We start from the raw sequence: 9,875 nt of genomic DNA on the forward strand, positions 1-9,875 counted from the left end.
TATTTGAAAGAGTTGTGAACACGGGAATCTAGATCCTTATTTGGAAATTTTCTGATATGAAGAGATTTTTTTTGATTTGAAAGACTTTTGACATTCATTAAAATGTGCTTCGAACAAAATAAATTGCTTTGCAAAGCTGATAAATTAGAATTCAGATTAGAAGGTGAAATATGTACTTCTCATTGTCCTCAGTGGAAAAGGGCAAAATATTTTCAAATCATTGTTTTATTGTCTTCATCTTAGCACCACGCCAGAGGCACAAAAGATTTTCAGTAGGATTCTTTCAGCTCCAAGTTTTACTACCAGTGTAACGAGCAGGGCTCTGTAATCATGGTATCACTGTCTATGGTGAAGTCCCAGGAGACTGCTAAGCACGGGCTGGATGGCTGCTTTCTGTTGTTGATTTAGAGCATGCTCTGTGTATGGCTGTTTTGCAGTGACCGTCCATCAAACCTGTGGTGCAGGAGACAAAAAAAAAAAGTTCTAACACTGAAATATCAATAGTACAGTAATGATTGCCACTCAACTTCCAAAACATTTCCTCATTTTTCTTGGATTTTTCCATATGTATCACATATGTATGACATTCCATATGTATCAAATGTATCCATATTCCTCCCACTTTATTTTTCTTCATCCTCTGTGTGTGTGTGTGTGTGTGTGTGTGTGTGTGTGTGTGTGTGAAAAAAAGAACTTTCAAGGGAGGTTAGTAGGTTCTGATGTTCTCAATCAGTTTGTTTCACTGAAATATGGGTACATTCCAAAATCCTATGGACCCAGAGGCCCGTGGGAGTTGCAACACATACCTGCCAATCTGGCAAACTTGAGATGGATCAGATTTGTGGAGGACTTTTACTCATTACCGTGAAAAATATATTCCATGTGCATAGATTTGTCAATCACTTTTTTGTTCCATGGAGCAGTAATTTTCCACCATAACATTTAACTCTGCAGTATTTCCTTTAGGCTGGATAGTCTAGATGATCTACACAAAATGTTTTTTCCTGTCCTGGACTCACATAATTCAGACCCAAATTGGAGACTTTGACACAGAGTCTGTTGAAATGAATTTATATGGCTCTGTTCACTTCAGTGGAAGTTTGCTGAGAGACATCAACTGAGGATCCTGCCCATAGAAACCTGCGTTGCTTGTGGAATTATGCCACACACAAAGGCAGTGGGCAGGTACGTTCTCCTGGCACGTATCGATTTGCTGAGCCATCAAAGCTGGTCTTTTTCAGAGGAGGCAAATGTCATGTTTTTTTAAAGGAGCATTTCCTCAATGTATCAGTTCTTTTGGGGAGCTCCAGTGGGCCCTGAGCGTTGGTGATGCATTCCTGCTGTTTAAGTACATACGTGGAGAAAAGGGTATAGAAGACATAGGACAAGTTAGGTTAGTATTTTGTTTGGATATCTGTTGTTGTATAAATGATAATGAGGCCAGATAATTTTTCAGATTAATCCGGTATAACATCATCAAGCAAAGAGCAGAACACGCTTATTAGTCTATTTTTTCCTGGTACTAGATCCTTTACAAGTAGACATAATTAACCTTTTATGTGCCTGCTTCCTTCCTGTGGGAGGCTGAAGAATATAAAGAGAAATGAATTTGAGTTTTATAAAAATAAAGGGGGAAAAGAAGGGGAACTACTGTTTTTATTAGGATTTTTTTTTTTAAGCACAGTTGTATGAAAAGGAAACCTAGTATGGAGTGAAAGCCTACAATTATCTGAAAACTCTCATATATTTATAAGTTCATTTTCTCTCTCTGCACTTCTACAGTCCATTTGTAGTGAAAGATTAACTGCAACAATTTATTGGAAAGAGTGTTTTGTTCTAGAAGGAAAGTTAGACGCTGCTGCTGAGAAGAGCAGATGGGTGTTTAATAATCTTTTATTATGAATTAAAATTATACCTTGAGATAAAGTGTTCACTGCTTTTTAATTATGATTTCAATTTACATAAATTGTTGTCTCTTAATTCCAAAAACCTTGTCACGTTCAGATTGCTGTCTGTGCCTTCCTCTGAGTATATTGTTAACGTGCTGAGTGGAGCTACACATATGATCCACAAGCTGCAGTTTGCTTTGAAATACCTGTAATTAACATATTCAAGTTTCAGCACTGCATGTATTACTGAAATCAAAGCAACAGAGATTTATGTTGTTTTTTTCGATGATTCATCAATTCCTCCCCTTTTACCCCCAGATGTCTAAATTTCAGCTTTTTTGAAAAGCTTTAGAGTACAAACTGGCATAAGCATACTGAGTCAGAGTAGGCCGAGTGTGAACGTGCAACGCTGTCGACAGCCTTAGCCTCCTTTCTGGTGAGCGTGGTGCTGACAGCTGCTCCTTGCCCTGGCGCGCTGGGAAAGAGGCAAAGGCGGGCGGCGGCGGAGCCCCGGCGCTCCCGGAGCTGCTAGCTCAGACGCGGCCTTGCCGTCCCAAGGGGCTCAGGTGGAAGAAGCCGAGGGGTGCGTTTCTCCCTTGCTTAGCTGAAACTGTAACGCTGAGGATCCCGTCCTGCTGACACTGACAAACCCCTAACTTCTCCATGCGGCTAATCAGTGTGCACTCTAAAGTGTCTTGCCTTGCTGTACAGAAACCAAGGAGGATGTGTTTTTTCTCCATAGACAGGGAAGATCCACCTTACTGTGTTTAATAGGAAATTTTAAAATAATGGCATTTCATCTGTGAATCTAGTACTTAGTTGTGACATAATTTCTCATGTTTCTCATATTTGACTCATTTAAATATTTTAATAATTAAAACAATACAAATCTTTTTTTATCTTTAAACTAGAATGTAATGACCAGAATTGTTGTAAAAGGCTGTGCTTCCAGAAAATTAGGGTGTTGAGGATTAGGTACATGCAAGAATCAAATCCCCAGTAGACATTTGTGACTACTGCATTTGCTCAAGCCTTTCTCATGTGCTCAAAATTCATATTCCCGCCCCCCCAACCCTATTTCATTGTTGGATTTAAAAATCCATTGTGTTACTATGGACTGACATACAGCAAAAATACACTTTGATCTGCATATTAATTTCTCCATGATTAATTAGTTTTTATGAGTGACCGATTGACAGCAGGAAATTTAATTTCTTTTTTTATACAGTTGTTTTGTGGTAGTTTGAAGAATATATATATATTTAAATTTATGAATTGTTAGGAGTTTCTCTTTGCATCTGTCAAATTGCAGATTCTCTTTCAGATACAGTATTGTTTGCCATCTCCTCTGTCTTTTGTTTCCATTTTTAAATAAAGCCTTGAAGAGCTTACAGAAGAAACTTTTATGCCTGGAAAAACAAATTATGGACAATCATCTATTTATATGTGGCACAAGTGGACAAATGGATGCTACTGCTCAGTGCAAAACAGTGACTAAGTAACATATTGCTAGGCAGTACTACCGTGATTATCCAATTATACTGATCTACAAAATCACCTGTTAGAGACATTTGTAGACTTACCAAAAAAAAAAAAAAAAAAAAAAAAAAGTGAAAGACTAGAGATCAGAAGCACAAAGCTGAAGTCTCTTTCTTAAAGAGCACAAGGTTATGTAGAAGGGACCAAGAGTTCCTTAGTGAAACTCGAGGAATGCTGAAGAACACTGATGAAAAACCTGAGTCGGGAAACTGATTCTGGCTTTAAACATTTGTTCAGGTTCTGTGTATCGTGCTATCTAGGAAGAGTGGTTACCTTGAAACCTCTTTTAAAAATCTTTTATATTGTTGCTCCCTAGCATCCAAAAAATGTTTAATTTTCTTGGGAATGGGTTGTTGGGGGCTGGGACAGTTAGTCCACTTCTGGCAACAACCAGGGATGTTCTGATCATGATGTAAACCAGAGAAGCCAGGGAGCAGGGATGGGGTTGTGATCTTCACAGATTAGGGGTGAGGCAGATCTAAATTTTGGGATCCAGTTACAACAGAGAGATTTGTATTTGGGCGGTATAAGAAATGTAGAAGTAGTAATGTTTTTTTGACCTCACTAACATCTGATATGGAGAGTCCTTTAATGATTTGCTCACCTAGAAAAGCATAGTGATTTTTTTTTTCATATGGCTTCTCCATAAGCACTAGATTCTTCATCAAAGGCATTACATAGTCTGGAAGTGAGTCCTTAAATTAGTTTAACTCAGTCTGGAATCAGACCAGCAACTCTTGGGGTAGACAAGAAGATACTGGCTAGAGAAAAGCCATACAGTATATAATGTATTAGCGTGTGATTGAAGGTGGTATTGAGGCTCAAAGCCTTGATTCACTATTTCCAGTGAATCTCCTGAGCAAAGCCAGTCTCAGTTGGCCATTTATGTTTTGATGGTTTTAGAAGATGCTACCACAAACTGTCTACTCCAATCTTCTGCTCGAGATTACTGAAAACTCAAGACATGAAGGAGCTGAGACATGCAAAGGCAGGAAGTTAATACATGCAGGTGTAAATGACCATCGGTTTCAGTTTGCACTAGTGCAGTTTTCAGGCTGGGAAATGTGCCTTTTTTTCTACTAGCTGAATCACAGCCTAGAGGTAGGTTGTGTAGCTGGGTTGGTAAATTGAAAGCATCCAACACAGCTTACTAGATCTCAACTGGCAATGCCTTTTCAAGTAATCAAAATTTCCATAACCTTTGTTTTTGCAGCTGGTGGCATATTTGTTGTATTGCACGATACGGCTGGGCAGAGCATGTTCAAGCTGGCTCAAACCAGGAATCTAAGGTTGTGTGTTGGCATATGATGGATCTATCCTGTTACATATTCAGAGTACTATACTGTGTCACCTTGCTGGCTTGTGTGGCCAGTAGCTTTGGCATCTGTATTGCCACGCACAGTAATGTAAAGAATGCATCAGAGATTTAATTGCTGATGGAAATAGAGAAGCAATTTTCCTTCTCAGATGCTGTAGGAGGAACTATAAGAGGTGTTTGTATGACCTCTCTCATCTATACTAGGCTTTTAGTAAAAAGGTGCAATTATTTCTTTCCAAAATATTGTTTAATTCTATTTGCCCTGTACCTTTTTTATCATATGATCTGTACTATTTCTCATTTACATTCCTTTAAATTCCAGTAAAATTCTAGAATATCTGACATATCAGCCAGGGAATATTGTTCATGTTGTCATAAAACAGGATTTGAACCATTAGCTTAGTTTGGTGGCACAGTATATTGTTATTTGTAGCAGCTTTTAGATGCATATAGTAAATCTCAGATTTACTTGTTTGCTGTAAGTTGATTCTTAAAGATAAGGATACTTGGTACTCAGGGCCTCAAGGCACTACCTTTTTAAGTTGGCTGACCCCTGAGAAGATGAGCGAGTGTGATCATTGTGAATGGCTTTTATCACTGTCAGTTTAATGAATGTAGAGGAAACCTGCATCATTGATGCTGACATTGAGTCTCAAGAGAGATGAATCTAAGTCCATTTCAGATGACTACTCACAACCGTGCTTTGTCAAGACTCACTGCATCTGAAAATCATTGTACTGGTCCACAAGGCTTGCTACGTTATGAAAAATGATTCTTTAATTACTGATAATACAGAGACCATAATGGTAGGTTTTAGAATGATGCAGATTTTCAGTGTGTGCGCTGTGTGTTTTTGTTAGTATCATGTTAGACTAAATCACCAGCATGCCAGATATAGTCACCATTTACTCAGATGGATTTGCATATTCAAAACAATGCAAATATCGAAGGATGAAAGATGGAAGAATTTCTAAAGGAACATAAAGGAGAGTAAGTGTGGGAGTGACAAACTGTAGTTAGTGGTATTGAAAAAACTTATATAAAGCAGTAGTAGTGATGTGGTTTCTGTTGTCTAAAAAAGTGGAAGAAATGGAAATTGTTGGCTTTACTTTATTTAGATAAAGGGTAATTCAGCAGGGAGATTTGATGTTCACATTTACCTGGTTTTGTAGCCTGGTCTGTTTGTTTAATAAATCCAATGTCACATGCAATTTTTTAAAAAAATTACATATATGATTTGATGGGATTTAGTCAGATTACACAAGGAAGAAGTTAGAGCAGTGGATCAGATAATACTTTTAAACAATATTGTTTATTAATAAACTTGTTTCAAAACAAAGACAATATAATATACTGTGGTTGTTCTCTGACAAAGAAGGGAAAGGAGAATATAGATGTATTGTAATTGTGAGGAAGTTCAAGCAAGACAGACAGGTTGGTGGTTGGTAGGTCCCATCCTGGCAATTCTTACACTTTGTTTCATTCCTTCAATCCTAATGATAAGATTTGTCATTGTTTTGTTCTTCTGTACCCAAAAGGGAAGAATTGCATTAGGAAGAATTTCCTAATTCTGCAGTATTCATCATCTAATTCTGCTGGATGTCTTAAAACATACCCAATTGAGGATTTCTATTCAGAGTTTAAAAATGTACTTAAAACTCCATAAATATGACTTATGTATATATAAAATTTATGATTATAGACAAAATTATTTCCTTTAGTCTGTATTGATTACTATATTGCTCATCATTACTGTTGTGTTTAGCTCTGGTACCTAGAAGCTGACACCTGCAAATACTATTTCTTGCATTTACTGTTGAAGCTTAGAAAAAGAGATATTGTCAACATCTTAATAATATGTTAATTATTTTATGTGCACAGAGTTAGCAAAGGAGTTCAAACAGCAAAGGGAAATTAACTTATGCGTCTGAAATTGCACTAATATCAGTCACTGTAGCTCTATCCAGGTTTTTTGTAAATGATGTTTTGAAGCTGTGTTAACTCATTAGAAAAGGTCCTGTGGTAAAAGCAATGTAAAAATCAATATTGCTATTGAGAGCTATGTAAATCTGTTATATTAAATCCAGCCTTTATTTGCATAAATTCAATCTGACCAAAGCCAATCTTGCTGTTTTACTGTGTCTCATGTTAGCTGCTGTTCTTTCTAAACTCTGGTTTTTAAAGATAAGTAATCATGGAATTTTATAAGCTTTCATTTGAAGAGAAACAAATAGGGGTCTGATCCCTCTATGAAGAGAGGGTTGTGATCTGAGTGTACTCTGAGTACTCAAAAGCAGAAAGCAAAATAATAAATAAACCAATTAAAATAAATTTCATAATTTTGGAGATCTGATTAATGATTACCTTTTGAGTTGGCAGTAGTTTGTTTTGCATAACAGTTAAACAAAATTCCTATTTAAACCAAAAATACAGCGCTCTGGCTCAGTGAGAGAAGGAGCAGGCTGTAATCAAAAAGGGAATTTAGCTCGTTTTGATTTTGTGTTGAAATGTGTCATAAAAAAAACTTTTATATGCAGTTGGTATGTTGCATGTAGAGTCCTCAACTACTCTATAGAAAAATTTTACATTTTCCAGAGGATTGTTTTGAACTAAGCTATTGGAAATTCTTTAGTGGGATTACATATGCCTGTTCAATTGGTAATAAATGTTCACTAAATTAGACAACATCTTGGGGCATGCACTTTCGGCCCAAGAGGTTCCTTCATTTGTGTTGGCTGGATTTTTGCGTATCAGTGGCAACTGTGCGTGCATTTCAGGTTGCAACTCTATGTGCGCAACGGGATGTTCAAATTTTGGAGGGGCAGATAAAGTTTCAAAGCATGTAAGAGCTAGGACAGCATATTGGCTGAAGCGAAGTAACAACGTTCTTATTGTTTGTTCCAAGTACACTTCTGACAGAAATAATCCGTTGACATTAACAGGCTGAGGAATTTATAGTAAATCTCATAAAAATCAGTGGCAGGTTTGGGCCAGCTTAGGTTTTTCTGGACAGAAGGGGTGGTCCCTGGGTGATTAATATATCTGAGAAAGGTGTGGAAGGAGAGGACTTCACAAATATCTTTTTGGAAATATTTGTGTGGATCAAAAAAAGAAAAGAAGAAAAAAGAGAATTGGAGGTTTCATAGACTCCAGGAGAAACCCCTGAGTACAAGCTGTAATTATCCTGACCATCTTCAACTTTTCTGGATGCTTTCCAGGATGAGCTTTAGCTCCTGTGTAAGGTGTACTGCCTAAAGAAAATTGGATTTAGCTTGGAATCACTGTTGCTACAATGTTAACAAGTGGTTGCTTAGTGGTATCTTTGGAAGGCTGTATTTCCTGAAATGCTTGACAGAACAGGATCCGCTGTTCTTTACAAAATCTGATGTTGACGCTGGCTGTCAAGGAAGCTCAGACAATTCACAGTTGTGATAACCACATTTGATACATTAGATATAATACATGTACAGGAGCAAAATTCATTATGATTCTGCATGACTATGCACGTACTTTGTTTGCTTTTATTTTGTGCTATGTAAACCATTTTGCTTTTTGAAATGTTGCAGTACCTTTAGTTCAAATACACATACAGTTCCAAGTGAATTTTCTGTTTGCAGATAAGGAATGTTTAAAAAAAGGAAGAAAGGATAAACAGCATTTTTTTTTAATAATAGGTATTTTTGAAGGGCTAAACTCCAAATGTCATATGCCAAAAAGAGTAACAAATTTAAAGTACTGCCTTTTCCTGTTGCTCAGTTTCTGTGGCTTTTGAGTTAGTTATTTTTCCTTACAGTGATTTTTTTGACAATGGTAGAAGTACTAGGCTATTGAGCAGTAGGCTATGACTTCTCGCAGTGCAACAGAAATGAGCTCTAGTGATTCAAATCTAAGACAATCATCTCAACGTGAAATGAAAATCAGAAGTACTTACCTTAAAATGTGTGTGGTATCAAAATGCCAACTTTTCTCTAGGTGGATATCCTGCCGCAGAATAAGATGAACTTGTTAGGCAAGAAAGGACTTCAAAACAATAGAGGAAAAAAGTGACTAATATTAACATTTTCAAGGCTGAACATCACTCTTCTCAGAGTCCTTTCATCTTTGTTAGCACTCCAGAGGACATCGCTATATCCTTGTATTTGATATATAGTAATCCACATATTCTTAAAACCCACTATCAGCAACTCCCGATAGTAATAGCTGTACTGTCATGTACCTTGATATTATCATCATCATCACAAGAAGAGTTCAGTGCATAAATTTTATATCCTGCTTAAAGAGACAAATCTGCAAAAGGTGTGCATTGCAGGTGGGCTTTCATTTTTACCTTGTTCTATACCTGTTCCTTCTAATTTCACTTTCAATCAGTTCAAGACAAGTTTTGATGCTGTCCAATTTTTTGCTTGAACATAGGCAGTCAGACATAGAGATTATGTTTTGTTTTTGGCATTATTTCACACCTTTAAAAAAAAATAAGGAAAACATTTCATCTGCTGGGGCAAAATGGTCAATATTGCTGTGACATCTTGTGTTTTCCATTCCAAGTGAACTGTACTTCACCTTTTATCTTCACTTTTGATCATCAGTGTATTAAAAAACACTGTTCAGAATTCCAGGACTGATACAATATATAATTTGTGTTTCTTTTGCAAAGATGTGATGTGTTTATAGAAATATTTTGGGAGGTGATAAGCTTGTTAATTTTATTTCACAAAGGCAACCTTTGTATCCTACATCGCTGCTTCTATGCCATTCTAAACTAGCTTTGAACTGAAACAGTCAAGTATTAGAAATATCTTATCCATTAGCGATTTACTTACCAGATTTTTGGTCTTTGTCAAATTCAGTTTCACATCTAGTTCTTCAAGCTGGCTTCTTAGAGGCTGAAAAAATGCTTCGTCTGAGGGTTGGTGTTATGTTGCTAATCGTGACAGAGGCCAAATGACCTTTGTAATCTTGGTGCTAAGAATGCCTCTACCTTAAGTGCTCAAGTAATTCCAGTGACTTCATGCTATTTACTGACTTTAGGCATGTGACTGCATGGCTTTTCCCTGCAATATAGCAGTCATAGTGTATAGTACCATAGTGTTTTACACCCTTTGTAGTTTTTGGTTTTGTTTAGTTTTGGG

General features: G+C 36.8%; 1 long non-coding RNA gene across 1 annotated transcript; it reads right to left on the reverse strand.

Moving 5' to 3' along the window:
- Positions 1-207: 207 nt before the first annotated feature.
- LOC112984397 (uncharacterized) lies at positions 208-9,670 on the reverse strand. Its single transcript, XR_003259484.2, has 3 exons — positions 9,567-9,670; positions 8,678-8,727; positions 208-453 (listed from the first exon to the last, which is right to left on the reverse strand). It is a non-coding gene; the product is annotated as an uncharacterized LOC112984397 (long non-coding RNA).
- Between the last annotated feature and the right edge of the window lie 205 nt (positions 9,671-9,875).

The sequence above is a fragment of the Dromaius novaehollandiae genome, chromosome 13 (genome assembly GCF_036370855.1).
Source record: "Dromaius novaehollandiae isolate bDroNov1 chromosome 13, bDroNov1.hap1, whole genome shotgun sequence".
NCBI lineage: Eukaryota > Metazoa > Chordata > Aves > Casuariiformes > Dromaiidae > Dromaius > Dromaius novaehollandiae.